Source organism: Saccopteryx leptura, chromosome 11 (genome assembly GCF_036850995.1).
Source record: "Saccopteryx leptura isolate mSacLep1 chromosome 11, mSacLep1_pri_phased_curated, whole genome shotgun sequence".
NCBI lineage: Eukaryota > Metazoa > Chordata > Mammalia > Chiroptera > Emballonuridae > Saccopteryx > Saccopteryx leptura.
The window spans coordinates 65,486,127-65,506,492 of NC_089513.1; the positions used below are offsets into that span (position 1 = coordinate 65,486,127).

Here is a 20,366-nt window from a genome sequence, read left to right on the forward strand (position 1 = left end):
CAGCATTTGGATGCAAAATCATCACTGACATGTACTGAGCTCCTACTGTGCATTAAATGCTGAATTAAGCATCTTCACAAAATTTCACAAGATAAATATTATCCCATGTAAAGATGAGAAGAGTTGAGACTCACAGAGGGTGAGACTTGCCACGGGTAACATGGCGCACGATGACAGTGGCAAGGACAGAACCTGAGCCGAAGGCACGTTTCTGACTGCACCTTACACATGTGACGCGACACGGCAAAAGGCACACATGTCACTGGACTTATCAAGGAGGTTAAAGTTTTAAAATACATGTAGTAACAACCTAAATGTGGGGACCCAGCCCATTTTAAAAGCAACTCTTAAAAATCCAGTTACACTAAGACAGGCGCATTCTGTAGTTAATGCAAAACTCCAGACCTCGTCGGGCCTTCCCAGACAAGCAAACACAGCACCGTGGACCTGCCGCCTGTCCGTCTTATCAGCACTTAGGAACATCTCATGGTCCAGCTGTGAGCTTTAAGGGCCAGGGCTTTACAAGTAACAAAGCAAATCTCAAGCCCGAGATGGTCCACTCTAAGAACCTATCTTAGACACGCAAAAGTTCTTGTGACACCTCAGAATCCCAGCATGAGCTCGAGAATGACCTTTTTGGTGGGAAAAGTCAAAGAGGACTGCATCTGAGATGATGAAAGAGAAACTAAACCATATATCTGGCCCTGTTAAGGATGAGTTGCCACCGCCACTTGGAGCTGGTGGTGGGTGTGCCAAATTATAGAAGAAAAATAGCCCAACGCAGCCACACTCAGCAAGTCAGGGAAGACAAGGGATTCTCAAACATCATGCTGCCCTGTTGAGTAATAAAGAATCACGAATGAGAAGTATTTCCTCAGGCATTAAACATCTATGAGACACACAGCCTGAACGCTCCCCATAAAAGCTGACTGTCCACCCTGAGAGAGCCCATTGAATGGGCTCTGAGTTGTCAGCTATCTGGTAGTGAAATCCATGCAGGAATTACACACACTCAGCAATACAGAGGAACTATACCCACACTGGTTCAAAGTGTGGTTTGTCACACACTGTGTACTTCTTAGCACCTCCAATTTTAGGAAGGTTCCAAATGGTGGAAAGTCCATTTATCAATGCATTCACGTTTCTATGAGACTCAATGAGGAAGCACATTAAATCCCTCCCGAATCTCCTCATCTGTTTCCAACAACCACAGACAAAAAGGCTAAATGAGCCTCCAGAAGGGATATTCATCAATTCATTCCATTTGACAAAAGTGTTTTTGAATTCCTGTGTACCAGGAAGTGTTTTAGGCCGTAAAGAGAAAGAGAAAAGTGAGCGGGTGGGGGAGGCCAACTCTTGACCTTACAGAGCTCACATTCTAGTAAAAAATTCGGCCTAAATAATGAGTTATACTTGGCACATTAAAATTTTAGGAAAAAGCTGCACTTTATATTTTATAAATGTTCTTCCTTTCCTGAAGACTCATCTGTTTCTTCAGCCGAAGCTCTCCGCAGCCTGGCACTTGAGCAGGACAGGAATCGCTAAAATCACTGACACAACAGAGGCACAGAGGCATGAAGAGGCCGGCTCAGGTGACGAGCTGGTGGCGGGCAGGCTGAGGGGAGCAGGGTGCCCCTGGCACCCTCGCTGACTACCCCGCTGGGGCTGGCTCCGATTCAGGCTTGGAGTCTGAGGATGTCCGGAGATGACCAAAACACCGAAGTGTCACCTACGCTTCTATATCCTTACAGAAACCCCAAGGCCCGGGCCGCTCACACCCCACCCTCCAAAAAGAAACACACAGGCACACAACAGAAACCCAAATGCAGTAAATCAGGAGGTCAGCCCCCTTCACTGTGGCACTACCGATACAAAGAAAAACCTGCTCACTTGATGTCACCGTGGCTGAGAGAGAAAGGAACTAACATTTACGCAGTGTGCGCTATATGCCGACTGCTGTTTTAAGGATGGTGGCTCACTTACTTCTCGTGGCAACCACATTATTACCCTCAGCTTATAAAGTAAGAAACCAAGCAAAACAAAGAATTTAGAACAAGAAATAAAGAATCTCTTTCTCACAGATCTTAAATGTTCTGAAGTATCTGGGCATTAAATATTAAATGCTCAAGATGAGCAGTTCAACTTACACAAGTTGAAGAGCAAAGTTATTCTTCTTCAGGTATTTTAGTAAATCCAGAAATATTTATTTTATATATACTCACAGCCCGTTGTGAATATACTAGCACATTAAACAAAAAAGTCATATATAATCTGATATCATGCAACTTTCCTCCTATTAGAAAAAAACTAAATTAGTAGTTTTCACACCTAGAAGTCGGTATAACTTTCTTGAGAAGAACACCATCTCAGAATGGTTAGTGCTGTGACAAGCTCTGCTTCACAAACATTACCAAAAAGAAGAGTCTAAATTCTACTCACCTGTTACGCTGTATGAATGCCGACGCCCGTTCTTGAAATGGTCTTACAAGAGAGAGCAGTTTGATGTTACAAATGTAGAGCTTGAACTGCTAAAAGGAAAAATAAAAAATTTCAGTGAGCTATTTCCTGCGTTCACTTAACACACCATCCCCTTCCTTAAGTGCCAAAAAATATTTGACGACTATCGCAATTAAAGTCACAAATATATACAAAAATGGATAAAATAAGCATATAAAAATAAGCATCAAATAATAAAGAAAAGGAAGAGGGAATAAGTAAAAACTCTGGGGTAAGGAATGCGACTGAACAGGGCACAAGATCTCCCTGCCGGCTCTCTATGGACACGGGGCACCAAGTCCTTCTCTTTCAGTCAAAGGGTCCACACTCGTTCCTCCAAACACACAGGCCTTTTCGTCAGTGAAGGGACACAGACAAATAATGGACAATATCCTTATTGGATTCATCGTTTTTTAAAATCATACACATGCTAATTATGCTTGTGAAAAGACCATCATCTTTCTTAACAATACAAAGTAGCTTGCGACCACACATGCACCCCCCCTTAACCACAAAGGGGGCAGGCCCAGCTGCACCTTTTTCTTCCCATGAAGTACTCGTTCAGTTCTGTGGGAGCAGCACCAACCCCGCTTAGTGCAACCCTAGCGAGGGTGATAACACCCGTGATTCTGTCCCCGAGGCTGTCTTCACACCTGCCCTCCACCCAGCTGGTAGAACATCCTCTCTTTAGTCCTCCAGACTCTGTCCACTTCCAGGTCGCACAATCTGTCACCAGCATACTCATCCCAACTTGATGAGTACACTGTGTGTGCATCAAGCCATCCCGGGTCACACGAGGTGACCGCCTTACAAAGCAGTTTCAGGTAAACTCAGTCAGCTCTGCCTCAGATACCACAAACACCGCTCAGCACCCAGCCTGCCAATGTGTAGGATTATACTCCTGTCCAAGGTTGAATAAGCCACCATCTGTCTAGCTTGTGTGCTGCAGTGTACTCTCCAGGAGACTTGTCCCTCAAAGTGGGCTTCTGCCATATGTCACTCCTGAGTGATCAGCCAATGCTAAGACATCCAGATAAACAAAATGACTGTGTCTAGCCAGAGGAGACTGTGAGATTCCTATAGAGGTCCGCCCCAAATACATGAGCCAAACACCTACTTGTTTTTATGTAACTCCTTCCTGTCACGACTCACCCCTCCAGTTTTCTACCTACTAGAGCAGGGGTCCCCAAACTACGGCCCCCTGAGGCCATTTATCCGGCCCCCGCCGCACTTCCAGAAGGGGCACCTCTTTCATTGGTGGTCAGTGAGAGGAGCATAGTTCCCATTGAAATACTGGTCAGTTTGTTGATTTAAATTTACTTGTTCTTTATTTTAAATATTGTATTTGTTCCCGTTTTGTTTTGTTACTTTAAAATAAGATATGTGCAGTGTGCATAGGGATTTGTTCATAGTTTTTTTTATAGTCCGGCCCTCCAATGGTCTGAGGGACAGTGAACTGGCCCCCTGTGTAAAAAGTTTGGGGACCCCTGAACTAGAGGAAGAAACAATCCACTTCTGGTTTTCCAGAGGATACATTTTCTTCCTTGATGGGAGTGCTCTCATCAGTCTTCCCAGGATTTGAATGCTCACATTGCTTGGGAACAGAGGTCAGAGGAATCGCCAGAAATGCATTGTGGTAGGCGGAATTCCGAGGTGACCCCCAACCGGTCACACCTCTGGATGAACCCCTCCCCTGAGTGCAGGCAGAATCTGAGACTGGCTTCTAACCAACAGAACATGGCAAAGGAAGACGATGCCACTTCCTTGATCAAGTTACACCAGGTAAAACTCCACCTCAGTAGAATAGGGAGTGAAAGACTCACTTTCTGGCTTTAAAGAAGAGAGCTGCCTCGTGGTGACAGAGCTGCTGAGGGGGACACCTAGCAAGGACCTGCAGGGGCCTCTAAGGGCTGAGAGCAAGCCCCCAGCTGGAAACAGGGACATAGTCTCACAACGACAAGAAAAAGTTCTGCTAACAAACTTGACTAAGCTTAGAAGTGGAATCTTCCCCATTCACACCTTCAAAGGGAACAGGGCTGGGCCAGCACCTTGACTGCAGCCTTCTGAGAGCTGAGCTGAGAGCCAGCTCAATGGCGCTCAGGTTCCCAACCCAGGGAAGCTGTAAGATAACAGGTGGGAGTCAGTTCAAGGTATGAAGTGTACAGTAATTTGTTGTGCAGCAATAGGAAACAAATTTAATTTAGTAATTAATTAACCATGGGGATACACAAACTATACATGTATTAAATGCACACACAATTATACATCAGAATAGCCCTTTCTACCTGCCTCATCCACCCATAAGTGAAGATTCACTTATCCTACTTGACCACGAGCAACTTATGGGCGAGAACCACATCATCACCCCCCTGGCATCCCCAAGATACTGCAGAGTCTGTGGCACATAGGAGGCCCTTCACATTTTAAAAAAATAATCCTAATTAAAAGAATTATGATTTGTCAATCTCTAGTTACTGTAGCCAGGCCAAGGGAATGGGACTCACACAAGCCTTCAGAGCAGAGCTTAACAGGGGTCCCCAAACTTTTTACACAGGGGGCCAGTTCACTGTCCCTCAGACCATTGGAGGGCCACCACATACAGTGCTCCTCTCACTGACCACCAATGAAAGAGGTGCTCCTTCTAGAAGTGCAGGGGGGGGGGGGGGGCGGATAAATGGCCTCAGGGGGCTGCCTGCGGCCTGTAGTTTGGGAACGCCTGGTTAGAACCTCAAAATTAATTTCAAAATAGGTGGGAGACAAAGCCTCATGCCGACGCCTAAATGGCAAATTCCCAGTTTTCAGTACTGGTTATTCCATTTTACCTGTGAACCTGAGTGTGTGCTCGGAAATGTTCTCACGGGGATGGAGGAAGACCTGACTGGGGGAGGGGGATGAACGCACAATGCAGTGTTCAGATGATGGGTTGTAGAATTGTGCACCTGAAACCTGTATCATTTTATTAACAGGTGTCACTCCAATAAATTCAATAAATTTGTTTAAATAAAATACTTAGCATAAAAAAGGCATGTTGCTCAGTAGTTTTCTTTTTGCCAGAAATCCTTGCCACTTCTCTAGCATTTAGCTATCTATCTAACAGCTGAGAGGTAAAAACAAAAATAATTTCCTAAGAAATTTCTCAAAGATTTTGTGACTCGTCCTTAATTTTCCATTTATATCAGTAATTCATTCCCAATCAAAACATAAAAGCCTGTATAGGTCAAATAACCGAATTCTAATTCTAAAACAAAATGCTAATCTAACTCCCTGACAAACCTATTTCAAAAGTTCTTTAAGATTTTATTTATTTTTAAACTGTTCATTTTTAACTCTTTAGAGCAAGATTTTACTTAATCTCTGTTTAAAATAAAAGTTGAATGTACAAATATATTGTTTCTGCTCTCCCTAAGAGATAAATTACTGCTTTTCATTACAAGAAGAGGTTGTGACTAAGGTTGTATTCATTTTAGATTTTGAAAGACCTGGTTTACTAAAGGGGCTATTTTAAAATACTCAAACCAGTTAAGTTACGTAAGAGAATACAAAATACGAAACCCTGTGCTTGCCTGGTCAAGGCACATATGGGAGTTGATGCTTCCAGCTCCTCCCCCCATCTCTCTCTCCTCTCTCTCTTTGTCTCTCTCTCTCTCTCCCTCTCTCTCTCCTCTCTAAAAATGAATAAATAAAATAAAATCAAAAATTAAAATTAAAAAAATATATATTTCACAAGAGAATACAAAATAAAAGCATCATCATTCATTACAGAAACTTATATTCAGCACCCTATTAAATACTCCCGCTCCCTCATAAATCACTCGGTAAACCAGAGCCTTATCTCCAGGGTCCCTCATCCCTGGTGCTCCATCTCTGAAGCAGCAGTTCTCACACTCGAGCCAAGAAAAACTAAAAACACCAGCTCTATGACATACAAGGCAGAGAATTTCCATAAACTCACCCCTTTTCTGTCAGCATAACTTTGACTCTCTTGGGCCCATCTCTACGTGTGAAAATAGCCAATGGCCCACAGCAGGGCACTGGGGGGTCCCTGAGACCCTCCCCATGCAGAGGACGGAACAGACCCAGATGATAGACTCTACCCAGTTGTTCACCCTTAGTTCTAGTCAGTGCGTGTTCTTTCCATGTCTTACGAAACAGCTCAGCACAAACTCCAGTGCCTCAGAAGAGGAGGACTGAGTATTAATGTTGTGTCCCCGCAAAGGAAGTTAAGCCTTCAGAAGAACGGGTCACTTGAGAGAAAGGCGCTGAAGAGAGTTAATTAATTAGCACAGGCAACCACAGAAGGTGCAGGCAGGGTTCCTCTCAGGCACAGCACACCCCGCTGCTCAGAGCGTTTGCAGAACCTACACATGGCTTTCCGAAGTGACAAAGTATGGTCCTGTGGGGCCCAGGGTCTCACTACCCACAAACTAGCTCCTCAATGACACGCTGCCAGCAGCTCACACAGCATCGTCAGTTCAGTTCGGTGGCTGCAGTTTGGGACCCGTGAACTGGCGAAGGCAGAGCAAGCACAGGCAGAGCGCAGGAACCCGAGGAGTCACACGCGGCAAGGACCTCCCTCGCGCCGAGGACGGGATACCTGGATGGCGGAAGACTGAACCACCAGGAGGGAAGTGAGGCACACTTCTTCTTAATCTTCACAACGTCCTCACTTTCTCCTTCAGGCAAAAGAGGGCGTGTGTCCCCGACAAAGGCTGAGAGAGGAACGGGGGCCTAGGTTTCCTTCCTTTCTCTGAAACAAAACTGGCACCGGCAGGCGACCCGGTCCAGTGAAGTGGTGCCATTTAGCACGCAGTGACCCCTGGAGACAAGAGGAGAGAGCCGCTTCAAGGAAATCAAAAACTGGGACAGGGAAACACACGAAGAAGTAGGTAATGTACTTCGGTGTTACAAAAAAGAAATAAAGGGAAGAAAAAGAGGTCTCCTTCCAGAACCGTTTTTGCTTTACGACATTTCTCAGAAATGTTGAGGCGTGCCTTAAGAATGGAGCCAGGCACAGTAACGTGCAGGGACTTCATGTCAGGTACATTTTCAAGACCCAAAATGCATGTTTGCATTCATCTAACCCATAAATGCTAAAAGGTTTGTTGTGATTCTTTCGCTCATGAAGCTGAATTATTTCAGAGTAAGCTAATGCCAAGAAATACCAGCCCCAGGTGTGTCTTCGTGGCCCAAGTCCTCATCACAAGGATCTGCTTTCTCACTTGCTGGACTGCTGAGGGTCCCACAGGAAGCCATGCCACCAGCACTGCAGAGCCCAGGCTGACAGGCAAGCCACCAGCCCTGGAGTGGCCACACAGAAGGTCCAGCCATCAGGAAACAGCCAAGGGCTTGACAAGTTGTTTCGTAACAAAGCATCAGAAACCATTTCATGGGCGCCCTTCAAAATCGAGGAGACGGATTTCCTCCCAACAGACAGGCAGCCAGACTTGAGGATGGGGAGGGATCCCGGAGCCAGAGGCTGTCTATCGGCTGTCTCACTCACTTCTAGCAGAGTTTTCTGTTCCCAAAATAGAAATGAAAGACCTCTTCAAAGCAGACGCATTGTTTCCTGGGAAGAAATAAGACATGGCAACAGCCACGCCCACAAACAATCTCTTCTGTAGCACAAAGAACCAGCCAAGAGGCCTTTCCTGGGGTCCAACTGAAGTGATTAGCTTCTTCAAAGACTTGGTCCCCAAAAGTCCCTTGGGAGGCACACCTAAAGGACAAAGGCAGTCCAGATGGACTCCCACACACACCTCCTCTAGTCCAACACAAGACAGACACGGCCTCCCAGGTCTGAACTGACAAGACAGCCGGGCGGCCAGAGACTTTCAGAGAAAAGTCCCCGTTCCAGGCCCTTCCTGCCTGGCCTCCCCCTGCCACCAAGGAACAGTTTCAGTCAAAGCAAAACAGACCGTCATCTGTCTAAAGCTAAACACCAGACAGCTTTCCCGTCTTCCTTGCTGGTTTGGTTTGAGTTCTTCAGGCCGCACAGTATGGAGGTTCCGTCTCCTAAGCCAGTGGTCCCCAACCCCCAGGCCGCGGACCGGTACCGGTCCGTGGGCCATTTGGTACCGGTCCGCAGAGAAAGAATAAATAACTTACATTATTTCCGTTTTATTTATATTTAAGTCTGAACGATGTTTTATTTTTAAAAAATGACCAGATTCCCTCTGTTATCCGTCTAAGACTCACTCTTGATGCTTGTCTCGGTCATGTAATACATTTATCTGTCCCACCCTAAAGGCTGGTCCGTGAAAATATTTTCTGACATTAAACCGGTCTATGGCCCAAGAAAGGTTGGGGACCACTGTCCCAAGCTTAATAAAGGCCAGAGCCATCTATGAGGAAAGCAGGACAGGGCCACTCAGAGAAGGCGGTGCTAGGGAGCAGCTCCCGGCCAGCATGGCGGCCGGGCCTCCTGGAGAACATGACACAGCACGCAGAAACGCGCGCGCACACACACACACACACACAGCCTCCTGGAGAACACGACACAGCACGCAGAAGCGCGCGCGCGCACGCACACACACACACACACACACACACACAGCACACGCTGAGGGGCAGTGGAAACCTGAGGATAGATGCCTCAGGATCGCAGGAGGAAGAAGCAAATGTTTCATAGCATAAAGGGCGGGCAGTTTTTTTTGACAAAGCTAGAAAGAGCACCTTGAGAAAATAACAAAAAGGGGATGATCTCTTTTAAGGGGTATTCAAGTTTAACAGTAAAAAGTTTCCTAGTTATTTCCAAACTCAAGGGGAAAAAGACAAGATTGACACCTCCACTAAAGGTCACAAAGTACTTGAAAGGGATGAAAAACTTGACAATTACTGGAAGAGATCAAGATCCTTGTTTCGCTCCTCAAGCAAGCAGTGCTGACTCATTTCCCAAGCATCCTGGAAGGGGTTCTCAGGGTCAAATTATGCTCTTGAAAGCACAAAGCACACGTCCAAATGGACGAGCTACCATAGCTGCGAGGAGCCAACCAGAAACAAATACTCAGTCACTGTGGCAGAAGTCCATGAGCATGTCACCTGGGCCATTGTGAGAGACAGAGCCACAGACACAGCCTGCCCGGGGTTCAAATCCAAATCCACCACTTACTTCCCGCATGACCCCAAGCAAATCACTGATGCTGAACTCGGCCACTAACAAATGAAGATAAGATTATCTATCTGCAGGTCATCACAGAGAGTAAGAGAAACAATAGGGGCCTCAGTATTTTACTGTAAATACTAATATACCTGTAGTCACACGATATAAAGACCACCATTGCTTCTGATCAGAGAAAACTGACCGCTGATACATGTGACCCATTCCCGAAGTACCTACTCCCAAAAGTCCCCCTGGGTTTCCACAGCCTCCATGCATCTGCTCATTCGGTCTCCTCAGTGTTCCTGGGGTCTTCTGTACATTTCCAGGTCTCCCCCACGAGAATACCAACGCTCGGGCGCAGGCCTCATAGTTTCGGGGTCTTTTATACAACTATATATGCACGTCCACATCTGGCATTTCCCAGAATAGCAGCCTCCAGGGGAACACTCGAACCACATGCCCACCTTTCACATCTTACAAGAGGTGAACTGTCTTGACCTAATCACACAGGTGTATCAACTTCCAGGGAGCAGAGCTCCGGGACTCTCTCTCTCTCATCTCCCTCACCATGAAACTTGCTCTGCCCCTGGCCTCCACTTATCACAGTGCCCACCTTGTAAGACAGAACATTTGCCACTGCCATTACAAACATCCTAATCACCTGCATACCTACCACCCAGCACTGGGCCACGGGGCCTCAACACGCCCATCAAAGAGTAAGGCAGGCTTGCTCTAAGAAATAGCCTCACACATCTAGGATTCTGAGCTCCAGCACCCCCTGCTCTTTTTGACTTCCTGTTTGAACACTTAATTATAATGAGAAGAAATCAAATAAATAAACATGCTAAGGCATCTTGGGCATTCATTTCTAGGTAGTAATAGTAATAACAGTAACAATAAAGCTAATTTTCATTTAATATTTGCTCAGTGCCCAGCCTCACACTGGATGTATGTTCTCTCATTTAGTCATCACAGCAACCTTATGTGGGTGTCATCAGTCTTCTCAGCTGACAGGTAAGAAAAGCAGAGTCTAGAGAACCTTGGTCCCTTGTCCAGGGTGACACAGCTCTTAAGAGACAAAGTTAGGATCTGAACCCTACTCCACACCTACAAGCAGAGCCACACAGCAATAAAAAAACAAATGGTTATAATAAGAAACAAAGAATAGCCAAGGTATCAAAAACTGAAAATGCTTTGTTCTTGGGAATTCCTTTGAAAATTTTTGTCATGATATTATTTTCAAGTACAGATTTCATTATTCCATTTGGAAACAGCAGCAAGTCATTTACCAATAAGCCGGTTTCTTCCAGACCCTTTTGATCTTCTCCATGAACCCTCCACAGGCAGATGTGAGCGTGAGTGCTATGGAACCTCACTGGCAGACGACAGTCCTGACCCCCAAGACGGGACCTCTCCGGAGCCACAGCAGACTCAGTCTCAGGTCCGTGAGGCAGCAATGTTCCTGAAGACCCATTATGTCCCAAGTTTTCTACCACAGACCATCAGAAAATAAACAGGACCTAAGTTGTGATTTCTCTGGAAACCTAAAATTGAGTATGGGGAATAGGAAAAACATCGATAAGTCTGTGCTGTTATAATAAATATCGAGATTGGTTTTTATAAACCAAAGAAGAAACTGTCCCCAATATTTTATTGACTTCTATTAATATTTAACATTAAATATAGGCCCAACTGTCCATTTCTATAAGGAACTCTAATAGAGCTGTTTCTGTGAGCTGAATCCCTAGTACTGCGGTGGAGCAAACGCTAACTGCCAGGAAGAGACTAGAAAAGTCACCGTGTCCTGCACGGTGGAAAGAAGAACCTGAAGTAAGTCACAGTTCACACTCAGACTTGTCCAACCATGCAATCCACTGGTAGGATGTTACGAGTGCCCACTGAGTGCCAGAAACGATCACAGCGGGTGCATCAGCAAACACGCTGATAAACCTACTCGACGGGTAGATGAAGCAGTTTGCTCAGAAGTGGAAGGTGCTGTGTAGACATGGAAGAATACAGCAGAACAGGGGGAAAAACAGAGCAGGTCAAGGGAAGCGGTGCTGGAGAAGGCTCCCGGTGGAGGCAGAGGCTGGAAGGAGGAGGCACAGGGGTAGACACACCGCCAAAGGAGAGCGTTCCACTGAGAGGTCCAGGAACAAGGAAGCAGGGTGGCCAGACTAAGCGAACGAGGACCAAAGTATCAGGAGACGAGGGAAGACAGGCCGCAGGAATCTCACGGGCTTGTCGGCAATTGTCAGGGCTTGGCTTCTACTCAAGAGAAAGGAGGAGCTATGGAATGGGCACACGTTTATCCAACAAGGATCTACCAGATGCCAAGGCCACCTCTAGATGCTGAAGACACACGAAGCGGAAGGAGGTTGTGAGGAGGCAAAAACTGGACCTTCAACCTTGAACGGTACCTGAGTTATTGAGAGTCTTCTCCAAGCCTCAGGTGGGAACCTGGAAGTGAGCGCCCTGTGAGCTCAAAGGATGCCTCCCGATTCTTCCCTCACACACAGATACCGAACATTTACCACGATAACGCCAAAGAGACAGAAGATTCCCAAGTTGTCTAAATTAGCAGTAAAAAATCAAATTAAGTTCAAAATCATTTTAGTTTTGACTATTTTTCATTGGATAACTACAATGGTTTAAAAATCATAATACCCAGTATTTAGAATTTCCAAGACGGCAATGGAGCAGGCAGGCGTTCCAACTGCCACCTCCCAGAACCAAGTTAGATCACAACTTAAGAACAATCATCTTGAAAACCCCACTCTGCACTAAACGAAGGGGTCTACCACCAAGGATCACAGAAGAAGCCACAACGAGACTGGCAGGAAAGGTGAACACCAGGAAAGGGCTGCCCCCCAACCAGGAGCGAGCAGCTGAGGGGCCGGAGGGACTCTCACTGCGGGGGGGTTTGCCCTGAGTGGGGAAGTCCTAAGCCCCAGGCCCAGCACCCCAGCCTAGAGCCCCAGAGCCTGGAAGAGGTGCCCACACAGCATTTGGCGGTGAAGAGAACCAAGGTTTCTGTCTGCAAGAAAGAGACAGAGCTCTCGGAGATGCAGCTCCATCTTAAAGAGCCAGCATAGAAAATCTCGTTCACAGCCACTTACCCGGGGCTCTTGTGGGGGAGAGCTGAGGGGACTAGAGCTATGTGAGGAGAGTGTGAAGTTGGTGGCCCAGGGAAATACGCCATGGGGGACAGCCGCAGGAACACCTGTGCTGAGTCATTCTCCAATACCACGGACATCATCATCTTGGGCACAGCAGTTCCCTCTCAGTGACATCAGCCTGGGAAAAGCCACTGCCAAGAGCTCAGGATTCTCTCCTGCTCCACACACAGAGAAGTTTTTCTGAGAAGCCAGGAAGCAAGAGGCACATCAGTGACTCCGTTTTCTGGCCTTGAGGCCGGAGCTTTCTCTCACATGCTCTCAAGTCTATGACTGGTGCTTCCGCCCCACGGGAGACTCAGTAGAAACTGTCTAGTCTGTGGGCAGACCACACCTCTGGGACTCAGGGGCTACACTTATGGACTCCTGGGGCCTCACCCTACTGAGGTCTGTGATAAAAGTCTGGACAGACTGACACCTGGAGTCAAGGAGCGGAGCCACACCCGCCCCCTTTCCAAATCCCTCAATTGCCGCAGGCTCTAGATTCTACCACAGGTTTTTCAACTGGCTGAGCCCAACAAGCATCCAGCAGACAGAGGCTGCAGGAAGTTGGACTCAGGGACCTTTGGCCTTTTAAGCGGACCTTCCCCCAGGCCCAGAGTGGGTAAAAGTCAGCCTAGGTGTGTAGCTTGGTATTTGCATGTGTTCCTGGGCCCCACAGACACAGCCACAAACTCCGGATGGCTTGTAGCTCCAAGAAGGTTGCTGAGGGCCAGTCATGGAGAGTGTCTCCCACTGGTCTGCACCGGGCTCCCTTCAGGGAGGCCCAGGGCTGGCACAGCCAATGGCCAGCTGCAAAGAGCATCGGTTCAGAACCTAACAACCCTTGCTAGTTGGATATCCTAAAGAAGAATGCCTCAAACCTGCCCCAGCTGAGGCGAGTTCCGCTCTCTGTGATCAGCACAAGCACAGCGGCTCATGTGCATTGAACAGGGTGGAACGTCAAAGTCAGCCGGCCCGGGTGCTGGATATTCTACGCCACTGGGCTAGGTTCTACAGGGGGAGAGGGAGAGAGGCATGAAGCATAAATATTTAAACTGTGGGTTGGCCCTGGCTGGTTGGCTCAGCGGTAGAGTGTCGGCCTGGCGTGCGGGGGGGCCCGGGTTCGATTCCCGGCCAGGGCACATAGGAGAAGCGCCCATTTGCTTCTCCACCCCCCCCTCCCTCCTCCCTGTCTCTCTCTTCCCCTCCCGCAGCCAAGGCTCCATTGGAGCAAAGATGGCCCGGGCGCTGGGAATGGCTCCTTAGCTTCTGCCCCAGGCGCTAGAGTGGCTCTGGTCACGGCAGAGCGACGCCCCGGAGGGGCAGAGCATCCCCCCCTGGTGGGCAGAGCGTCGCCCCTGGTGGGCGTGCCGGGTGGATCCTGGTCAGGTGCATGCGGGAGTCTGTCTGACTGTCTCTCCCCGTTTCCAGCTTCAGAAAAAAAATAAAAAATAAAAAAATAAACTGTGGGTCTCCGCAAGCCTATTGTTGGGTCTGGCAGAGGGGTTAAGCCACTTTCTGGGGGAGGGGACACAGTCAGCCCCAGGAGAGGACTCCCTCAGTCTTCCTTCCTGAGACTGGGACTCCTCAGTTTGAAGAACTTCTGCAGAGGGAAATGTCAGCCTCACTTAACCTGAATGTACTGGTCACCTTGCTGGGGAGAAATAAAATTTGAGTATCTAGCAGTGGCTGAGGGATTAGGCTCTGGAGTAGGGGCCACTTTTGCCAGTATTGAGCTCATGATGAAGAGAGCCCTGAAATCCAAGGTGCAAAGAACATTGTATCCTCAACCTCTGCTGCCCTAACCCACTAAGATTGCAACCTGTAGAGGGGTTGGTTGGGTGAAGCCATTCTGGGCCCACACTATAGTCCTTCTACAGAAAACTCTGTGGAGCTAGAAGAGGAGGTGGAGCACTGAAAGGTGGAGGCAAATCTTATAGAGCTTGGGGCTTTTACAGAGCTGCTGTAATGCATAAGACCAAAGCAGCATGAATAAGACAAAAAGAACCATATAAGTGCTGTCTACAAGAGACCCACCTAAGAACAAAAGATACATAGACGGAAAGTAAAGAAATAGAAAAAACTATTTCATGCAAATGGAAATGAAAAAAAAAAAAAAAAAGCTAGAGCAGCAATACTTAAATCTGACAAAATAGTCTTTAAAACAAAGGCTATAGTAAGGGACAAAGGAGGTCATTACATAATGATAAAGGGATCAATCCAACAAGATGATATTACCATTGTAAATATTTATGCACCCAATATAAGAGCACTTAAATATATATAGCAGATTTTGATGAACATAAAGGGTAAGATCAACAACAATACTATAATAATAGGGGATTTTAGTACCCCACTGACAACAATGGATGGATCCTCCTACACAGAAAATTAACAAAGAAATAGCATCCTTAAATGGCACACTAGATCAACTGGATTTAATTGATACCTTCAGAACATTTCACCCCAAAGCTGCAAAATATACATTCTTTTCAAGTGCTCATGGCACATTTTCTAGAATAAACCACATGTTAAGACACAAAATAAGTTTAAATAAATTTAAGAAGACTAAAATCATAACAAGCATCTTCTCAAACCACAGTGGCATGAAACTAGAAATCAACTACAATAGAAAAATAGAAAACATTCAAACACTTGGAGACTAAACAGCATGTTATTAATAACGAATGAATTAACAATGAGATCAAGGAATAAATCAAAAATTTCCTTGAAGAAGCGCCCATTTGCTTCTCCACCCCTCCACCGCGCCTTCCTCTCTGTCTCTCTCTTCCCCTCCCGCAGCCAAGGCTCCATTGGAGCAAAGATGGCCCGGGTGCTGGGGATGGCTCTGTGGCCTCTGCCTCAGGCGCTAGTGTGGCTCTGGTCACAACATGGCGATGCCCAGGATGGGCAGAGCATCACCCCCTGGTGGGAAGAGCGTCGCCCCATGGTGGGCGTGCGGGGTGGATCCCGGTCAGGCGCATGCGGGAGTCTGTCTGACTGTCTCTCCCTGTTTCCAGCTTCAGAAAAAAAAAAAAATTCCTTGAAACAAAAATGAACATACAACAACTCAAAATCTATGGGACACAGCAAAAGCAGTCCCGAGAGGGAAGTCAAAGCCTTACAGGCATGCCTTAAGAAGCAACAGAAAGCTCAAATAAACTAACTAAGCCAGCACCTAAAAGAAGTAGAAAAAGAAAAACAAAGAAAGCTCAGAGAAAGAAGAAATGAAATAAAAATAAATGACATAGGGGCTGAAAAAAGAAAAAAGAAAATCAATGAAACGAAGAGCTGGTTCTTTGAAAAGGTAAACAAGATTGATGAACCTTTAACCAGACTCATAGAGAAAAAAAGAAAGAGGACCCAAATAAGTAAAATTACAAATGAAAAGTACAGCAGTAACAACTGACACTGCAGAAATACAAAGGATTGTAAGAAAATACTATGAAGATCTATATGCCAAAAAATTAGACAACCTAGGTAAACTGGATAAATTCCTAAAAACATACAATCTTCCAAATCTGAATCTGGAAAAATCAGAAAACCTAAGCAAACCAATGTAATTAAAAGTTATCAAAAAACTCCCAGCAAACAAAAGTCCTGAACTAGATGGCTTCACAAGTGAATTTTACCAAACATTCAAAGAAGAACTAACACCTATCCTTCTCAAGCTATTCCAAAAAATTCAAGAGGAAGGAAGACTTCCAAACTCATTTTATGAGGCAAGCATTATCCTCATTCCAAAACCAGGTAAAGACACTTAAAAAACACACACACACACACAAAAAAAAAACTATAGGCCAATCATCCCTGTTGAACATAGATGCTAAAATTCACAACAAAATATTAGCAAACCGGATCCAGTAATACATTAAAAGAATCGTACATTATGATCAAGTGGGATTTATTCCAGGGAGGCAAGGCTGGTACAATATTCACAAATCAATAAATGTGATTCATCATATAAACTAAAGAAAGGATAAAAGTCACATGATTATATATATCTACAGATGCAAAAAAATAATTTGATAAAATCCTGTACCCATTTATGATTAAAACTCTGGGTAAAGTGAGAATACAGGGAACAAACCTCAACATAATAGGCCATATAGAACAAACCAACAGCCAACATTATACTCAATGGGTAAAAATTACAAGCAATCCAATCCTCTTAAGATCAGGATCAAGATGGGTGCCCCCTTTCACTACTCTTATTCAACATAGTTCTGGAATCCTAGCCACAGCAATCAGACAAGAAGAAGAAATAAAAGACATCCAAACTGGAAAAGAAGAAATAAACCTATCATTATTTGCAGATGATATGATACTGTATATAGAAAGCCCTAAAGTCTCAGTCAAATAACTACTGGACCTGATCAATGAATTTGTCAACGGTTGCAGGATATAAAATTAATATTCACAAATCAGTGGCATTTTTATACACCAACAATAAACTGTCAGAAAGAGAAATTAAGGAAATAATCCCCTTCACTACTGCAGAAAAATAATAATAAAGGACCTAGGAATAAATTTAACCAAGGAGGTAAAAGACTTGTACTCAGAAAATTATAAGACATTGAAAAAAGAAATCAAGGAAGATAGAAATAAGTGGAAATATATATCGTGTTCATGGATAGGAAGAATAAACATTACTTAAATGTCTATACTACCCTAAGCTATCTATAAATTCAGTGTAATTAATATTAAAATACCAATGGCATATTTCAAAGATATAGAATAAATATTCCAAAAACTTATATGGAACCAAAAACAAACCTGAATAGACTCAGCAATCTTAAATAGAAAAAATAAAGTGAGAGGTATCTCAGTTCCTGATATCAAGTTATAATACAAGGTCATTATAATCAAAACAGCTTGGAACTGGCATAAGAACAGGCATATAGATCAATGAAACAGAACAGAGAAACCATAAATAAACCCACACCTTTATGGTATTTGACAAAGGAAGCAAGAGTGTACAATGAAGTAGAGACAGTCTCTTCAACAAATGGTGTTGGGAAAATTGGACCGGTATGTGCAAGAAAATGAAACTAAACCACCAACTTACTCTATTCACAAGAATAAACTCAAAATGAATAAAAGGCTTAAATATAAGTCACAAAACCATAAACATCTTGGAAGAAAACATAGGCAGTGAATAAACTTTCCGGTATCTCTTGTAGTAATATTTTTGCTGATGTATCTCTACACGCTAGTGAAATAAAGGACAAAATATACAAATGGGACTATATTAAACTGGAAAGCTTTTGCACAGAAAAAGACACCATTAACAAAATTAAAAGACAACCCACACAATGGGAGAACATATTTACCAACATGTCTGATTAGGGGTTAATAACCAAAATTTATAAAGAACTTCCAAAACTCAACACCAAGAAAGTAAACAATCCAATTAAAAAATGGGCAAAGGAACTGAATAAATACTTATCCAAAGAGAACAAACAGATGGACAACAGGCATATAAAAAAATGTTCAATATCACTACTCATCAGAGAAATGTAAATTAAAACAACAATGAGATACTACCTCACACCTGTCAGAATGGCGCTCATTAACAAATCTACACACAGTAAGTGCTGGAGAGAGTGTGGAGAAAAGGGAACCCTCCTGCACTGCTGGTGGGAATGCAGACTTGTGCAGCCATTCTGGAAAACAGTACGGCATTTCCTCAAAAAATTAAAAATAGAACTGCCTTTTGACCTAGCTATCCCACTTTTAGAAATATGTCCTAAAAATACCAAAACACTGATTCAAAAGAAAATATGCACCCCCATATTTATGGCAGCATTGTTTACAGTGGCCAAGATCTGGAAACAGCACAAGTGTCTGTCACTGGACAAGTAGATTAAAAAGCAGTGGTACATATACACAATGCAATACTACATGGCCATGAAAAAGAAGGAAACCTTACCTTTTGTGATGGCATGGATGGACCTGGAGATAATTATGCTAAGTGAAATATACCAGGCAGTAAAAAACAAATATCCTATCATCTCACTTATATGTGGAATCTAATGAACAAGGTGAACTGAGAAATGGAATAGAGGCAGAGGCTGGGTCACACGGAGCAGAGGGACAGCTGTCAGAGGGAAGGGGGATGAAGGGATGGGATCAGAGAAGGTGAAGGGATTAGTGAAATTATATACACATAACACATAGATACAGATCACAGGACAGCAAACCCCAGGAGGAAGGGGAGAGGGAGTTAAGGGGAGGGGACAAAGAGGGTGTAATGGGGTGCATGTGGTTGGAGGGGTGAAGGGGTTATATTGAGTGGAATGCTTGAATCCATGTTAATACAATAAATTTAAATTTTTAATAAAAAAATAAAATAAAAATCAGAACACCCTACTTCCCAATATTTTTGAATGGTAAAATGTTTGCTATTCATCAATATCTAGAAACGTATTTGTCATTTGATAAATTGGGCCAATAATAAACATCTATTTGGAAGTAACATATACTATTGTACAAACTTGGATACACTAAAAGCAACCTATGCTATGTCAAATGGATTTATTAGGCCTCCAGCAGGCTGGAAAACATATACTAATAATGAAACCATCATTTTAAAAAATGTCCATCTAGGCCCTGGCTGGTTAGCTCAGTCTGTTAAGAGCATCACCCCAAAGCAACAAGGTTGTGGGTTCAATTCCCGGTCAGGGCACAACACAGGAAACATCCAATGAATGCACAACTAAGTGGAACAACAAATGAGTGCTTCCCTTCCCCTTTCTGTCCCTTCCTCTCTCTGTCTCTCTAAAAGTCAATCAATATATTTTTTAAAAATTAAGCCCTGACTGGATAGCTTGGTTGACTGGAGCATCTTCCCAGAGTGTGGAGGTTGCTGGTTCGATTCCCCAGTCAGGGCACATATAGGAGTAACTCAATGTTCCTGTCTCTCTCTCCCTTGCCTCTCACAAAAAATAAAACATAAAATGTCCATCTACCTCTTTTATTTGAAAGGAACACAGATACTCCAAATAGTCCCATATTAACTGGTCATTTTCATCTTTTTTTTTTTTTTTTTTTAGAGAGAGAGAGAGAAAAGCACTCATTCGTTGTCCCACTCAGGTGTGCATTCATTGGTCACTTCCCATATGTGCCTGTTGGATAAACAAATGTCTTTTAAGTTTGCTCGCTTGTACTGGGGCAGCGCCATGTGTGTGTAGTCTACAGAAGGCTGCGGGTGCTTGCCCTCAGGAAGTAGATTTCAAATTGAGGATTGCCTTCCTGCTTGGGAGGGGCGATTGTTTGCTATTGTTTTACTGTTTTCTGGAGAAGGGGTGTTTTTCCCCAGCCTGTTTTGGCTGGGGAATCCAAAGAAAGAGAAAGAGAAAGACAAAGAGAGAGAGAGAGAGAGAGAGAGCAGAGAGAGTCCGGAGGGTGAGTCCAGAAAACGAGTCTAGGTTGTGGAACCGGAAACCCAATCAGGGCTTGGGAGCCCTGATATCTGCCCGGCCTGTTTGACTGGGAAGTTCTGAGACTGGTGGGGGCCTGAGATGAGAGGAAGGGAAGCCGTCTTCCCTGCCATTACAAGACTTTAATAAACAGAATGGCCCACCATTTTCTGGCTCCACAGTTCCTTTACT

General features: G+C 44.7%; 1 protein-coding gene across 5 annotated transcripts in view; it reads right to left on the reverse strand.

Moving 5' to 3' along the window:
* LDLRAD4 (low density lipoprotein receptor class A domain containing 4) overlaps nucleotides 1–20,366 on the reverse strand; it is a 567,361-nt gene that overhangs the window by 483,233 nt on the left and 63,762 nt on the right. For all 5 annotated transcript variants that reach the window (XM_066352252.1, XM_066352253.1, XM_066352254.1 and 2 more), the window contains exon 2: nucleotides 2,440–2,528. The gene's annotated coding sequence lies outside the window, so the exon portion shown is untranslated. The remainder of the gene's footprint in view (nucleotides 1–2,439; nucleotides 2,529–20,366) is intronic.